Raw genomic sequence first — 17,383 nt, 5'->3', positions numbered from 1 at the left:
TCATTAGAATTCCTGCAGTGGGTTAGGAGATTTCTGCCCCTCCCCATTTCCTCCCTCACCCCCAGCAGTCATGGTGGTCCACAGCAAGCAGTACCCACTTCCTCTTGCAGTAAGCTCAAGAAAGAACTGGCCTGGGTGTGCCCCTAAAGTGCTGGCTCATCCCCAGGCAGGATCCATGGCACGGTCCCCATTATACTTGTGTCCAAACCTAGAGCACTTAGCTATAGTCCCAAACAAATTGTGTGCTTTCGCTAAATACTCACTGATGGATCTCATTAAGTTTTCATGTAAAAAGGAGCACACAAAGAAATCTTAAACTTTTTTTTAAGTTAATACTGACTCCTACAATGTTAGAGCCCACAGGAAGTGAAATGGAACAATGCAGTAGATCTCCAGACCAGGGCCAAAGCTATTTCTGGACAAGTGCCCTCTGGACTCCTGTTATCTTTTTCCTCATTCCCCGTGGTCTAGCTCATAACTTACTATGTCTTCTCTTCCCTTGAAAGCTAATGTAATCTTTGGCTGCATTAAAGGGAGAGCACATGCCGCTAATGAGGAGCTGGGGCTCTCCCCGTCCTCTGTCCTGCTCCTACTACAGCTGAAGGACGGTGGTCCATTCTGGGCACTTCAGCTTAGGAGGACATTGATAAGTGGCAGTACCCTCACAGGAGGGCAGCAAGGGATGAGAGATGTCTTTAGTCCAAGCCATCTGAGGATTCACTGAAGGGTCAGGGCATTGTGGCCTGAGAAGAACAGACTTTGGGGGCAGGGGCAGGGCAGGAGATGGTGGGAAATCTGTCTCCAAGGGTGCTTATGTGGAAGGTTGCCCCATTTGTCTCCCAATCAAGAGCAATAAGGAGAAGCTAGAGCAAAGCTAAGTCAGATGCCAGGATGCAAGGATGCCAGGACAGGCTTCCTACCAACAAGCGCTGTCCCAAAGTGACAGGGATGAACCCTGGAGGGGGCGAGCTCCCTGCCCTTAGAGGTCTTCAAAAACAGCCTGGTAACACGTTGTCAGGTGTGTCATAGTTAAGATTGTTTCCGTTGGTCATGGTTTGGACTATATGGTGCCTGAGGTCCCTTCCAACTCTTGAATTCAGTGATCCCAGAAAGCATTATCTGAGTGTTAAAAGCAGCCATGTAATCATTATCCTTTCCTATTTTTTCTTCTATGTCTACATAGCTCTAGCGCACAAAGAATCCCTGGGTCTTTGACATTCGTGGAGAATCAATAAAGGCTAGAAATCTGAGCCAATTAGCCCTTAAGAGCCAGGATGCTCAGGAAGACCTTCTACTTAGAGAGTCGTTAAACCCTCAGGGGGTCATTTGCTCACCTAGAGGTCTTCAGCAGGACAGGTCTGAATGATGCTACTGGCTCCTCCATTAGGCAGACTAAAAGCCCTCAGAATGGTCTGCTGCCTACATCTCCAGTCTTTTGTTGTAGTTGTTGATACGACCCTTTATACACTCTACAATCCAGCTGGACTTTTTGTTGTTCACAGATGGCACTACATTTCTTGCCTCTACACTTTTGCCTTGGCTGTCCCTCATGACTGGAATGTCCTCCCTCCTCTCCTCTACCTCTTAGGGGCCAAAGTTTCTTTCAAAGCTTAATGTAAGCACTTTCTTCTCTATGAGGCCCTCCCTGATCATGCAAATGCTTGTGTGTCCCCCTCCAAATCATCAGATATATATATTTTGATTTTAGTTTTCTGTTTATAGGGTGTTCTGTCCCCAATAGTAAGTGATTTCCTAGAGAACAGGCACTTTCACATTTTTTTTGCCTTTGTATTTTCACTAGTTAGCACAATGCCTTGCTCACAGTAGGCTCTTATAAATACTTGCAAATTGAGTGAATTCTATCATGGGCTCTTTACTCAAAAAGAGAAAGCTGTGAAAGAAGTCAATCACCCTGAGAGCATCATCTTAATATAAGACATCATAGCTCAGGGTAAGGATATGCAATGAGGATTTCCTTGTCTTGTCTTCACGTGTTGAAATGTTTGTGGTTACCATCTTGGTGGTGTTGGAGGTCGTGGAGACGAGGCTGAGTTGGCTTGTTCTGTAAATGGCTGAGTATATTTGCACCTAATGGGACCGTGTACTATGCCAACACTGCAAATCACCAACAGGCGTGTGGACGTTCCCCGTCTCTGGTGAATATAGAAGCAAACAACATTTTTCTTCCCATTTCTAAGATCCTCTGAACACTAGGACTATGATGAGAATTTAGTGGAGCAACGTCAGCAAAGGAGCTAGCTATGCGAAGAAAGCCCTTGTCAATATTCTTTCTACTGAGAATGCACTTTATCCTCTCATAATTTATTCTATTTTGCTAGCAGGGGACCAGAAATTGATTTGTAGCTTTCTGTACATGGGAGTTGGGCATATTGCTGCTTTAAAATATTCAAAAGCTTGGCCAAGATATCCCAGGAACTCCAGGGCACTATACAATTAACAATGTTTGTGCATCTCATGAATCTAATCTACTTTATGGTTTCGAGTAGAGCGGTTTTAGTTTTGAAATATTGAAAAAAACACAAAAAAGTGGTTGAAGAAAGTAGCTTCTATCAAAAATATTCAGTCTCTGCGTCACTTCTCACTGGATAGGAAGGAAAATATGAAGGCAGTCTGGTACAATGGAAAACAACGCCGGGCCTAGCTTTCTCTATCAGTGTGACACTGGGCAGGTCACTTCACCTGCCTAGGTCTCAGTTTCCTGATCTGTAAACTGTGGGTATTGCACTGCCTAGCCTCTGAATTCCCTCCTGTCACCATATCTTTGATACTGTGGAGCCCTTTAGAACCCAGAGAAAACCTTGGGTTGATGAGAACTTTCTGGGGCCAAAGGACACTGAAGATCACAGTCGGTCATTTCAATATCAGCAAGGCTAGAGGCATTTCCAGTTCTGATACAAACTGATCACTAGTCATCTTGAAAATAAGAAAGGAGAGAAATGCATATTAATGAAGAAAATGAAGAGCCAGCAAGAGGATAATAGATTTGGGTGGCCTGGGGTTCCTGAAGTAACAGAGAATAATTTGTCAGGTTAAAGGAAGAAAATGTGTGTTGGATTCCTCAAGTACGCAGCTATTTGGCATGGGGGCAAGGAAGGGGGACTTTGTAAGATACTTCAATAAAATTGAGGACCAAATGATGATTTCTAGGGAATCACTAAATGACCAGAAAATCACTGAGATAAGACCTGTGGATCATTTGAAAGATACTCAATAAACATTTGAATTGAAGGGGCCTCAGGGGGCCAACCCATACTGGCAAGGAATCTCTACCATAACCTCATCATTACTATAAGTACCATCAAGAAGCAGTTTTTAGCACTTACTGTGTACCAAGAAATATGCTAAGCAGCAGAGATACAAAGAAAGGAAAAAACGATAACTTGTGTCCTTAAGAAGCTCAGTGGCTGAGCTCTAAAAACATAATATGTGATGAAAAGGACATATTTGCTTAAGGGCATCATGCTGAGAGCCCTTCGAATATGGGAAGCATCTTCACGTGGAAGAGAGCTTTGACTTGTTGCTGTGTCCCTAGGGGAAAGAACAAGAACCCATGAGTTGAAATTACGGGTGTGGGAGTTGCTGGGGGTGGATTTTAGCAACATGTGAGGCAAAATTTCCTAACAATTAGATATCTCCATACTTCAATGAAACTGGATTTCATCAGAGTAAATATTCCTTCTGTTGGTACAACTTGCAACCAATTCATGACTCCTCATCTTATATGATTCTTGTCTACAATATTCTAGAAATCATTCATAGAAAATCTACCCAATGCTGAGGAAAGCACAAGCAAGGCACTCGGCCAGTTCATCTGCTATCTCTCCCACTTTCACCGTAGCTCTGGCCCATATTCTCTTCTGTTTGTTGGTGTCCCAGATGACATATTCCATGCTACTTCTTGACTTAGCACAATGCCTGGCATATAGCAGGTGCCTAATAAATGCTCATTGATTGACTGACTTCTTGAGTTGTTCAAAAAATAGAATAGACTGCTTCAGGAAGTGGTGACCTCTCTCATCTCTAGAAGACTTCAGACAAAGGATGAATAACCACTTGCTGGGAACATGAAGGAACTAATAATTTCTGAAATCCCTTAAGATTATAATTTTATTCTAAGACTGAACAAAGTCTACTGAATTTGGTAAATAAGAGGTGACTGGACTTCTCAGAGAACAGTTTTGGCAGAATAGGAGCCATGTTGTAGGGAGTTAGAAAGGGAGTGGAGACAATTGTTATAAATTATGTAGCCCAAGAGTTCGATGTCACTAAGGAGAGTTGGGAAAGGATCGGAAGTTGCAGAGAGCCAGAGTTAGTTCAACACCAGGGGAAAAACATCTTTCTAATAATTAGTGTTACCCAAAGTGGCATGGGCTAGTCTGAAGGGCTCCCCTTCGTTGGAGGTCTTCAAGGAAAGGACAAATGGTCATTTGTTGTACATGCAGAACATGGGATGATTATTCAGGGATGAATTGGACCACATGTTCTCTCAAGTCCCTTCTAGCTTTGAAATCTTGGCATTAGGTGGAAGAATGGGCTTTGGGATATAGATCAAAACTGCCAATGGCTTAAGAGAAAAAAATATAGATTTTACAAGCATCTCTTCCCCTCTCCCCCTTCCCTCCATATTGTCCAATTTACAATCACAGCTTTTAGATACAGCTCAGGTGTATCTGGTGTATTTTAGGTGTATTTTAGATACAGGAAACGTGAAGTATGAGAAGGTCAAGTTTTTCCAGGCAAAACTCATTGGGTTCCATAAAACTGACCCAATTAGATACCAAGAACACTATTGAGGCCAAAACTCTTCAGCCTGAATAAATGAGCTCAAAACATAAGCCTTCAAATGTCTCTCATGACAAGCAGAGTTAAAGGGGGGGGGGGGGAGCAGGGAAGCTCTTGGCAAAAGATAGGAATTATATCTGAGCTCTTTGGCAAATCAGAACCTCAGCTCTGTCCACCCACTCCATTCTAACTGACAAGACATTTAATATTTTACTCTGCAGAGTCAGCAATCTAAAATTAAGTTTTTGCTCCTCTCTTTTTTTTGCCAAACTTAATTAACACTCTATGGATTATCTAAGCATTGGCAAAACTGGCTTTAAAAATGCTCTTTAACTAAGATCAGTAGTCAGATAAAGAGAGGTCAGAAAGTGCTGCCAAAATGATCAAATGGTCCATAGTCTGGACATTTCCAGGCATTAGCTATAACTCCCTGGGGGAAGACTTCAGGCAGGGCCTTTATCTCTTCTATCAATTTCCTCTTATGTGCAGGAGGGAGCTGGACCTGATGGCCTCAGAAGTCCCTTCCCTCCAAATCTATGATTCCTAGTGACTTTGGGCCACAAGGAGAAAAAGCTACTAAATCAAGTATAACTCTCAACCCAACTCAGCACTCGAGGCCTATGCCCCAGAGATCAAAGACAGAAGAAAAGGCTCCATGGCTATAATAGGATCTGTAGGAGCTCTTTTGTGGTGGAAAGAAAGTGGAAGCAAAGAGGGGACCCAACAATCGGGAAACAGGTGGACCAAATGTGACATATGAAGGCAGCAATAGGAATAGTGGTGAATGATCATATAGTGCCTGTAATGTGCTCACAACAACCTTGGGAAATAGGTGCTATTATTATCCCATTTTACAGAAGAGGAAACTGAGGCAAACAGAATTCAAGTGACTTGTTCAGGGTCACACAGCTAGTAGGTATCTGAGGATAGATTTGAACTCAACTCTTCCAGACTCCAGGCCCTGTACTCTTTCCACTGTGCCATCTAGACTAGTCTTATTGTGCTGTGAGTAAAGATGAAGGACGTTGTTTCAGAGGAACCTAGGAAGATTGGTATGAACTGATGCAGAGTGAACGGAGCAGAACCAGGAGAACAACAAGAACACCGTAAAGGAAAACAGCCTTGAAAGGCTTAAGAATTCTGATCAAAGTAATGACCAAGCACAATTCTAGGAAGCCCTGCTACTCACCTCCTGCCAGAGAGGTGATGGGTTCAGGGTGTATATCGAGGCATATAGTTTTGGACACTGTCAATGTGGCCACTTTGTTACGCTTGACTTTGTGTATTTGTTATAAGGTTTTTCTTTTTCTTTTTCCAATGAGGAGAGAAAAAAATGATTTTTTTTGTTCATTGAGAAAAATATTACAAATGCTTTGGGGAAAATGGAAGAGAAATAGGTACTGAGATTAAGAATGACTTAGATGAACATGGAGCAGAGGAAGAAGCCGTAGAGGTTTTTTTTTTGTTGTTGTTTTTTTTTTGTTGTTGTTGTTGTTGTTTTTCTTTTTTGTGCGGGAATGCTGGGGATGCAGGTGAAGCGTGCATTGGATGCTGGGAGAGCAAACTATTTTCTCATGACAACTCTTCTGCCTGAGTCTTTTTGACTGTGTTCTTCTTAGCAGCCAGCTCACACCCATTTCTGAACCCCAGCTCCTGGAAGGAACAGACAGGTAGAACTTGCTAATGGACGTTGGACAGGCAAGAGGGGAATCAGAGAATTTTCTTTTTAATCATATAACTGCAATGCTGGAAGCATCCTGCATGTCAGTACCCACAGCCAGATTGATGGTCCTGGCTGGGAGCCAGCTGAGCTCCCGGGGCTGTGATGGATGGCACCACTGGTACTCACCCCTCCCCCACACACAGCTGGAGATATTTGGCCAGACAGCTATTCTCCCTTTGCTAATCATTATTGAAGCCAATGCTGCCCGTATGGCCAGCATGGGCACCCTAACCCCATTGCCTCTTGTTCGGCCTTCATATCCAGAGAGCTAGAAATTACATGAATCTTGATCCTTCCCAGAACTGTTGTCATTGGTCTAGGGAAGGCATATCTCATACTTTATGATCTTGGGAATGAGGACATTCTCTGTAAGATTTCACTAGTCTAGTGTGCTTATGAAACGGAAGAAACTGAGAAGATTAATTGGTCAGGGCCTGTGATAAAGCCCTTCTTTCAAATCAGTCTTTCCTTAAATTCCTACCCTATTTGTAAAATTCTGAATTTGAGGGGTCTGTCTTCTTCCTAGTTCTCCCCCCAGAACATCCCTCACACCCGTTGCCTTCTTTCCCTTTATATAGCCCCTGAGGACAGGGACAGTTTTGTTTACATCTTTGGATTTCTAGGACCTTGCACAGTAATTGGTACGTGGTAGGTACTTAATAAATGCTTAGTGAATTAAAAGGAAATCCTGAAAAGCACTTTGCCAAATGGAGACTATTATGCAAATGGTAGCTATTGGGATTATCATTACATTAGTACCATCATCTTCAGCATGACTACTATAATTACTACAATTCTGCATCTACACCGAGTGAATCAGAGACAAGTGAGGCATTGGCTAAAGTTCAGGTAGATCCAACTGGGTTCTGAATGATAAATGTTACCAGAATTCAGGGCCCTGACTAAAAGGGAGAGGAAGATGAAGTAAACAGATGACAGAAATGAGAAGACACAGGTCACAAACCCATAGCCAAATAAACACCATGAAAACCTACGCCATGAATCCTGGAGGTTCCATTCAATCTCTATCAATAAAAATTCAGAAATAAAATTCTGTTCTAAGGGCACTTAATCATTCTTTGTCTGGATTACTTCTCTCCTCTACACATATCCTAAAAACATTTTAAAGATGGATAGTGCTGGAAAACAGTGAAAGCCATATCAATCGACATTTAAAGTTCTTTATGGCAAAAAAAAGACTCGATAAAAGCACCATGCTCAACTGCCTCAAGGAACTAATTTAGCTAAGGAGAGTAAACCTAGAGGGAAAAATAAAATTGGTCTCAAAAATTTCACACAGATAAGAAGCTGATAAATGACAGCTATCTCAGGGACCAAGTTTGGATCGAATTGTAAAGAAAAAATTCCTAAGTAACAGTCAGCAAATTGAGTCATAGAATCATAGATTCAGTCAGTCAATAAACATTTATTAAGCTCTGACTATATGCCAGGCACTGTGCAAAGCATTGGGGATACAAAGGTCAAAAAACAGCTCCTGTTCTTGAAAAGCCCACGATCGAATGGGGAAGAAAACATAACAAACAAATATATACAAATAAGCTGTAGACCACATCAAATGCCAATGGTCACTAGGAGTAAGGCATTAGAAGGAAGGGGAATCAGGAAAGGCCTCCTGTAGAAAGGGAGATTTTAGCTGGGGCTCTAAGGAAGTCAGGAGGCAGAGATGAGCAGGGACAGTGCTCCAGACATGAAAAGCAGGAAATTAAGGGTCTTGTACAAGGGCTGTCAGTGAGTATTGCTGGATCCCAGAGTATGAGACTGAATACAAGGTGAAAGAAAACTGAAAAAGGGGTGTGTGTGTGTGTGTGTGTGTGTGTGTGTGTGTGGTGGGGTGAGCAACTCGTGGAGAACTTTGAATATCAGATAGAAGATTTTATACTTGATCCTGGAGGTGGCACAGAGCCCCTGGAGTTTATTTGGTGGGGAAGTGCACTTAAGGAAGATTATTTTTTTTAAATTCTTTTTTTTAAATTTTTTAATTTTATTTTTATTTTTTTAAATTTATTTATTTAGCATATTTAGTTTTCAGCATTGATTTTCACAAGAGTTTGAATTACAAATTTTCTCCCCATTTCTACCCTCCCCCCCAGTCCAAGATGACGTATATTCTGGTTGCCCTGTTCCCCATTCAGCCCTCCCTTCTGTCACCCCACTCCCCTCCCATCCCCTTTTCCCTTCCTTTCTTGTAGGGCAAGATAAATTTCTACGCCCCATTGCCTGTGTATCTTATTTTCTAGTTGCATGCAAAAACTTTTTTTTTTGTTTTTGAACATCTGTTTTTAAAACTTTGAGTTCCAAATTCTCTCCCCTCTTCCCTTCCCACCCACCCTCCATAAGAAGTCAAACAATTCAACACAGGCCACATGTGTATCATTATGTATAACCCTTCCACAATACTCATGTTGTGAAAGACTAACTATATTTTGCTCCTTCCCAACCCATCCCCCTTCATTGAATTTTCTCCCTTGACCCTGTCCCCTTTCGAAAGTGTTTGTTTTTGATTACCTCCACCCCCATCTGCCCTCCCCTCCATCATCCCCCTTTTTTTTAAATTTTCTTCCCTCTTCTTTCCTGTGGGGTAAGATACCCAATTGAATATGTATGGTATTCCCTCCTCAGGCCAAATATGATAAGAGCAAGATTTACTCATTCCCCCCTCACCTGCCCTCTCCCCTCCTGCCACAGAGCTGCTTCCTCTTGCCACCTTTATGCAAGATAACCCACCCCATTCTATCTCTCCCTATCTTCCTCTCTCAATATATTCCTCTCTCATCCCTTAATTTGATTTTATTTCTTTTAGATATCTTCCCTTCATCTTCAACTCACCCTGTATCCTCTCTCTCTCTCTCTCTCTCTCTCTCTGTATATATATATATATATATATATATACACACATATACATATACATATATACATACATGCACATTCACTTATATATATATACATACATAAACACATATATGTATATATATATATGCATATTCCTTTCAGCTACTATGACATTGAGGTCTCATGAATCGTACACATCATCTTTCTATGTAGGAATGTAAACAAAACAGTTCAACTTTAGTAAGTCCCTTGTGATTTCTCTTTCTTGTTTACCTTTTCATGCTTCTCTTGATTCTTGTGTTTGAAAGTCAAATTTTCTATTCATCTCTGGTCTTTTCACTGAGAAAGCTTGAAAGTCCTCTATTTTATTGAAAATCCATATTTTGCCTTGGAGCATGATACTCAGTTTTGCTGGGTAGGTGATTCTAGGTTTTAATCCTAGCTCCATTGACCTCTGGAATATCATATTCCAAGCCCTTTGATCTCTTAATGTAGAAGCTGCCAGATCTTGGATTATTCTGATTGTGTTTCCACAATACTCAAATTGTTTCTTTCTGGCTGCTTGCAGTATTTTCTGCTTGATCTGGGAGCTCTGGAATTTGGCGACAATATTCCTAGGAGATTTCTTTTTGGGATCTATTTGAGGAGGTGATTGGTGGATTCTTTCAATTTCTATTTTGCCCTGTGGCTCTAGAATATCAGGGCAGTTCTCCTTGATAATTTCTTGAAGGATGATATCTAGGGTCTTTTTTTTGATCATGGCTTTCTGGTAGTCCAATAATTTTTAAATTATCTCTCCTGGATCTATTTTCCAGGTCATTGGTTTTTCCAAGTAGATACTTCACATTGTCTTCCATTTTTTCATTCCTTTGGTTCTGTTTTATAATATCTTGATTTCTCATAAAGTCACTAGCTTCCACTTGCTCCAATGTAGTTTTTAAGGTAGTATTTTCTTCAGTGGTCCATTGGACCTCCTTTTCCATTTGGCTAATTCTGCCTTTCAAGGCATTCTTCTCCTCATTGGCTTTTTGGAGCTCTTTTGCCATTTGAGTTAGTCTATTTTGTAAGGTGTTATTTTCTTCAGTGTATTTTTCAGTATTTTTCTGGGTCTCCTTTAGCAAGTCATTGACTTGTTTTTCATGGTTTTCTCACATCCTTCTCATTTCTCTTCCCAATTTTTCCTCTACTTCTCTAACTTGTTTTTCCAAATGCTTTATGAGCTCTTCCATGGCCTGAGACCAGTTCATGTTTTTCTTGGAGGCTTTTGTTGTAGGCACTTGGACTTTGTTAACTTCTTCTGTCTGTACGTTTTGGTCTTCTTTGTCACCAAAGAAAGAATCCAAAATCTGAGACTGAATCTGGGTGTGTTTTTGCTGCCCGGCCATATTCCCAACCAACCAACCTGACCCTTGAGTTTTTCAGTGGGTTATGACTGCTTGTACAGTTTAGAGAACTATGTTCCACGCCTGGGGGAATGCGCCAGCTCTGCCACAACAGCACTCCTCCTTCCCCAAGAACCCCCAACTAGGACTGGACTTAGATCTTCAGCAGGCTCTTCACTCCTGCTCTGATCTGCCACTTAATTCCCCCCACCAGGTGGGCCTGGGGCAGGAAGCAACAGCAGCTGTAGTTGCCCCACCTCCACTGCCCCTGGGAGGTGGCCCAACCGAGAACTCCTTCTACTCCTGCAGCTTTTCCCACTAACCTTCTCTGCTGTCTTTGGTGTTTGTGGGTTGAGAAGTCTGGTAACTGCCGCAGCTCATTGATTCTGGGTGCTAGGGCACAATCCCCCCAGCTCCTGGTCTGGTTGGTCCTTGAAGCTCATGCTGGGCTTTGCTCTGCTCCGCTCTGCTCTGCTCCCGGCTCCGTGAGGGATAGACCTCACCCAGAGAGCATCCAGGCTGTCCTGGGCTGGAGCCCTGCTTCCCTCTGCTGTTTTGTGGGTTCTGCAGTTCTAGAATTGGTTCAGAGCCATTTTTTATAGGTTTTTGGAGGGACTCGGCAGTGAGCTCCCTGTTTTCCAGCCACCATCTTGGCTCCACCCCCGGAAGTCTCAAGGAAGATTACTTTGGCAGCTAAATGGAGGATGAAGTGGATGGAGTAGGGAAAGCCTTGTGGCAGGGAGACCAACCAGCAGGCCATTGCAATAGCCCACGCACAAGGTGATGAGGGCCTGCACCAGGGTGGGAGCAGTAACTGAAGAGAGAAGAGAAGGAAGGCTTGGCAGCAGATTGGCTAAGGAGGCTGAGAGAGTGAGGAGCTGAGGATGACTGGGATCTTGGGTCACCAGGTGACTGAAACAGTAATAGGGAAGTTAGGAAGAGGGATTGATATGGGGGAAAAGCTAGTCAGTTCAGTTTGAGACATGTAAGTTTAGGATGTCCATGGGACATCTAGTTTGAGATGTCCAGTAGATGGATGGAGATGTGAGACTGAAGAGAGGTGAGGGCTGGATAAGCAGATTTAGAACTAAAATGGACCTCATTTTAAAGAAGGAGAAACTGAGGCCCAAGAGAGGGTTAGTCACTTGCTCAGGATCACATAGGTTGTACATGGCAGGGACAGTATTTAAATCCGGGTCCGTGGACTCCAAGCCCAGAGCTCTTTGCTGCTGATGTGGGAGCAAGCTGAGCTAGAAAGACGGGGTATAAAGGAAAAGCTGAAGTTGCCTTTGGCCAAAGAAACCTGTACGCCGTTTTTCCTGCTGTTTATTTACACTGACCACACAGAAGCAGAAAGCAAAGGATTCTGTGTTCTTGGCATCGAGTCAAGCCAAATCAAATTAAGAGGCATTTTTTAAAGCATCTGCTATGTTCCAAGCACTGTGCTAAGCTGTAGGGATGAAAAGAAGTGAAAAACACAGTTCTTGCTCTTATGGAAAGACAGGTCAACAAGTCGATGGTTCCACATTGTGCTAGCCTGCTTTCTCATGTTCTCAGCCTTTCCTCTGTCCTCCAGCTAAAAGATCCAAAGGCCTTGTCAGAGCCTAACTCTCTAAAGAAACCTTTTCCAAATGTCCCGTAGTAATTCCCATATTGTATGATATTCCATTGTGAAATATAATTCTCTGTTATTGACTAGCCAACACAGAAGCAGGAAGGGAATGAAATGAGACTCGCTTTCCTTAAAAGGTCGCAGTTTGGAAGCAAGACAGAGGCAATCTTTATAGTTGAGGATTTACGCTCTCCAGACAAGCACCTGTTTGTACAAAGTAAAGCTTTGTATAAAAATAAGGTTTGTATAAAATTAAGAGCCATGTTGCTGATGGGACTACGGGCATCTAAACCATTTCCTTGAGGGATTTTTCACCTCTTCATATTCCCATCCTTATTTTCACTGTTGGTTTTGGGGATATTTAAAAGATGATGGCCAAGGTTGAAAACTCTTGCTTTTAGACAGGGTCCTATACCTAAAACAACAAATACAGACAGAGCACACACACACACACACACACACACACACACACACACACACTAACAAGGCCTTCTAAACTTTTTTCTTCTAAACCCAGAGCTGAAGTGTGAATCAAATATTTCTGCTGGACTGTTAAAATTGGTGCCCACAGCCAATTTGGTCTCTGCTGGTGGTGAATTCAGAACCATTATGGAAGAGGTGAAAGATCACAGAGGGCATGTACTTGAACCTTTGCTTTACTGCTCGTTGTCTGTGAGTAAGTCCCTTGGCTTCTTGGAGACTCCGTAAAATGAGGGGATCGGGCTCTTCCAATCCTGGACCAGCTTCCTCTGAACTGTCTGTTTCATTTGCATGATCTGTTCAATTACTTCCTTTCCAGAGGAGAACTGGGAAGGGAATTAGAGGTGATCTAATCCACCCCCATCATTGTACAGAGGAGAATGAGCATGGAGAAGTCACACGATCTGAGCTCACACAGGGGGTAAATCACAGCTCCTCCAATTCTACATCCCAAGCTCCGGACCTTCCATCACTTTGTGAACTTTTGCTAAATTTGGCAACCAGACAAAACACAAATCCATGGCTGAATATAGAATGGGAGTAAAACTGTATTCCAGGAATCCTTACTTCTGAAAGCTTGTGACTCGATATAGCCTGAGATCATATTAGGACAGCTAGGTGACATGGTGAATACAGTGCTGGGTCTGGAGCAGGAAGACCTGAGTTCAAATCTGCCCTCAGACACTTCCTAGCTGTGACTCTGGGCAAGTCATGTAACCCTGTTTGCCTCAGTATCCTCATCTGTAAAATGAGATGGAGAAGGAAATAGCAAACCACTCTGTTGTTTCTGCCAAGAAAACCCTAGATGGGGTCACAAAGAATCGTACATGACTGAAAAATGACTGAAGAACGACCAACACCCACAGAAGGATATATAGAGGACAGCTAGGTAGAAGAGGGGATGGGGTGTAAGGAGTCAGGAAGACTCATCTTTCTGAGTTCAAATCTGCCCTCTGACACGTACTAGCTGTGTGACCCTGGGCAAGTCACTTAACCCTGTTTGCCTCACTTTCCTAATCTGTAAAGTGAGCTGGAGAAGGAAATGGCAAACTGCTTTGGTATCTTTGCCAAGAAAACCCATAGAGGGTCACAAAGAGTCAGAAACCACTGAACCATAACAGAGATCATATTGGAATATGGCCTAATGACATTTTGTAGTCCTGGCCCTGACAATGAATCATTCTGTGACCCTGGGCAAGTCCCTCTGCCTCTTTAAGACTCAATTTTCATATCTGTTAAACAAATGAATGGGTTAGATCTGAAATTATTCATTCCAGCTTTTAAGACACACGACTGCTATCTCAAAGTCTGGTACTCACTGTCAACTAATGAATGAATGATAAATCACTAATTAAATGCTCATTATATACCAGTCAAAAGCACTGACCATGAAATTCACTAAAAATTATGCGGTTGTTCTTTTGCATTGTGTCTTTTTTTCAGATTTCTCCAAAACGTCTCAAACAAAATCCCTGGGCAGAGATGGAAATATGTTCTAAGTGGAAGTATCACTGGCAGCATTACCTATGCACTTATCAGTCCAGACTTTGATTCCATGGGCATAAAGAGCTCTCACAGTGGGATCTACTTCAAGGGATACAGACCAGCAACTCAGAGTCATGATTTCCTGTGATAGAGGAAGGTCAAACCACTTGACTAGGTCACAAAGCCAGTAATCAGTGGTGATGGGACTTGAACCCAGGACTTCCTTTCTTCAAGGCTGGTCCTTTAGTATTGCTCCATGTTGCATGTGAGTAATTTTGAAGTCCATTTTTGAAAAGAATCTTTAAGAATACTTCCCAACATTTCTGAAAGGTCTTTTCATAGACCTTCCATATCCTCCTAGTGTTTGTTTTGAGAAAAGTCCAGCGTTTTTGTGGCCCCTACTGATAATCATAAGCCATTTTCTTTCTTTATGCACCTCTCTTCTCCAGCCTAACAGCTCCGCATAAAACAATGCTGCTCAAACAGCTGACACTGAACCACCATCCTCAGGTCCTGTTTTTATGATGGACCCATAAATGAGCAGCCACAATTTATCTGGGATTAGATTTGGGGGAAAAACTGCACACATTTAGATTGACGAGAGAGGTGCAGAAAAAAAACAGATTTAAAAAGCAACAATAAACCACAGCTGAAGATTTTTACAAATAAAAGGAAAAACCCTAAAAGAGATGATATTTTACTAGAATGTTAGCCTGTATTACTATTTAATAATTATTCACAATAACACTAGCCAGCATTTACACAGCACCAGAGGTTTATAAAAGCTTTACGTATGCTATCTCAATCGATCCAATCAATTGATCCAATCACGCCATGTATCAGAGACAACATGGTAGAGTTCACCGGGAGCTGACTTTGGAGGCAGGAAAACTTGGGTTCCAGTTCTGTCTCTGACCCTTCCACGCTGTGCGATGCTAAGCAGCTTGTTAAGCCCCTCAGTGATTTAGGCGACTCTGTAAGACTCTGAGTTGTATTAAGAGGGAGAATTTCCTCATTTGTCAAATTTCACCACACCAATGCAATCTCTTATCTTTTCATTATTTAGTCTATTTTTGCCTGTCGTGTCCGATTCTCCATGACCCCATTTGGGGTTTTCTCAGCAAAGGTACTGGAGTGGTTTGCTATTCTTCTTCCAGCTCACTTTACAGATGAGGAAACTGAGGCAAATAGGGTTAAGTGACTTGCCCAGGGCCACACAGCTAGTAACTGTCTGAGGCCAGATTTGAGCTTGTGTCTTCTTAACTCTAGGCCTAGCATTCTATCCACTGTTCTACCCAGCTGTTCTTATCTTTCCCCGTTCTTATTGGATCAATGGAAATGTAGGAGAATGTTCTGACCTTAAACTGAAAATTTAGGACTTAACACCCACCACCTTTTTTCCTACCACCATCGGTTCACTCAATGTTATTGCTATTGTGTGTTGTTTCCTTTTGTTCAGACAAATTTTATAATTAGCAAACGAGAGAATGGACACCACTTTTCCCTGTAGAAGTCTGAGCATTCTTGTTTCATTCAAATAATTGTGGACCTGGAAATATAACTTTTCTCTTCCTGATATGGTACCTTCTGTATGTGATAGGTGACAAGGGATGCCCCAACGTATGACATGTGGCCCTTTTAGTGAAAGGAACTCAAATATAACTTGCCTCCATTGGCTTGCCAAGGTAGCATTTGGGCACAGGTCTTCCTGGTGAATCATGCCCAGATGGCAGACTTCCAGGGCGTGTCCCATTAACACAAACAGCATGTCTGGCACTGACAATATGCAGCCTAGAATATCTATCAGTGGGATGTATTCATAATTGATTCCCAGCTGTGAGCAGAAGGCAAATGATCCGCTTATGGAATCTCCACCTTGTCAAGACCCTTCAGTAATGGAGTCCAACCCCTGGCTCTGTGGGAAGCTTTGTTTCTGGTGCAAAGTTTGAGAAGTAAGAGGAAAATGAGGGAAAGAAACTTCCAGAGAAAAATCAGGAAATGCCTAGAGTTCAGAATAACAAGCACATCGCTCAGGCTATTTACAGACATGCGTGAGGTCCTCCAAGCTGGCAGATATGCCTTTAAGGTGCCACTTACAGCCCTGGGCACTTCCAATGTCACCTGTGTGCAAGAAACAAGCAGGCAAAGACTGCCCCCACCTCTTGGCATGGAGACAAGGACTTTGACATGACATGGAAATGGGAACAGATTAAGGGGAAGAGAGAGTCAAGAGTTACTCTAATATATCAAATTCCTTTATGACAGAAAGAGCAAAACAGAAGCAGCGATTCGGGTAAGTATTGAGAGGTGTCTTCCCCCAAGTGTAGCTGAGTCTTTCTGAAGCCAGTGAGGGTCTTCCAAAGGTATTCGACATTGAGCCACAAACACTGTTTTCTGATGTTGTGTATGTACACTTATATGTATGTGTACGCACACACACGCTCTTGGTACATCCAATTGCCTGCTTTTAATGATATTAACTGAATATATTTTTATAGTGCTAAACAAAGGCAATAGAGCCTTCTCCTATTCCCCTTCCCTGAAAAGAAAGGAGCAAAACAAAACAATTTTGCCTAAAGAGAAAAACAGCTTTGAAAGGGATTTTGCTGGCCACCTAATCCGAATCTCTTCTCTGCACACAATATAGAAACTGCAAGGCCTAGAACACAAGTGATTTGTACAAGGTCACAAAGATGATGGCAAGTAGAGATTCCGACCCAGGTCCTTTGACTCTCAATTCAGCCGCACAGCCAGTACATCAAGCCACTTCTTTTTGTTAGTATTTTCCTCTTTATATACCCAGTGTCTAGCAGAGTGTTGGCACACAGCAGGCACTAAATTACACTGCTTCTTATTGTTACCAATAAGCAGGTTTATGTGTTATAGTCAGTAAGAAGTTCTTGAATGTCCCACATTATCCAACCTTCTTTGTGTATATTAACTGTGTACGACAGAGCTCAATATTTAGTGAGTACCTCTTCTGCTCTTAGTTCTAGTTGGGTTACACCAGAAAGATAAGATACAGACTCTGCCCTCAAGGAATTTTCA

General features: G+C 42.3%; 1 protein-coding gene across 1 annotated transcript in view; it reads right to left on the bottom strand.

The window, feature by feature from the left end:
* LOC118828876 (cGMP-dependent protein kinase 1-like) overlaps nt 1-17,383 on the bottom strand; it is a 1,065,678-nt gene that overhangs the window by 26,389 nt on the left and 1,021,906 nt on the right. The gene's annotated exons all lie outside the window — the stretch shown is intronic.

Source organism: Trichosurus vulpecula, chromosome 8 (assembly GCF_011100635.1).
Source record: "Trichosurus vulpecula isolate mTriVul1 chromosome 8, mTriVul1.pri, whole genome shotgun sequence".
NCBI lineage: Eukaryota > Metazoa > Chordata > Mammalia > Diprotodontia > Phalangeridae > Trichosurus > Trichosurus vulpecula.
This window is presented reverse-complemented; position numbering and strand designations above follow the sequence as displayed.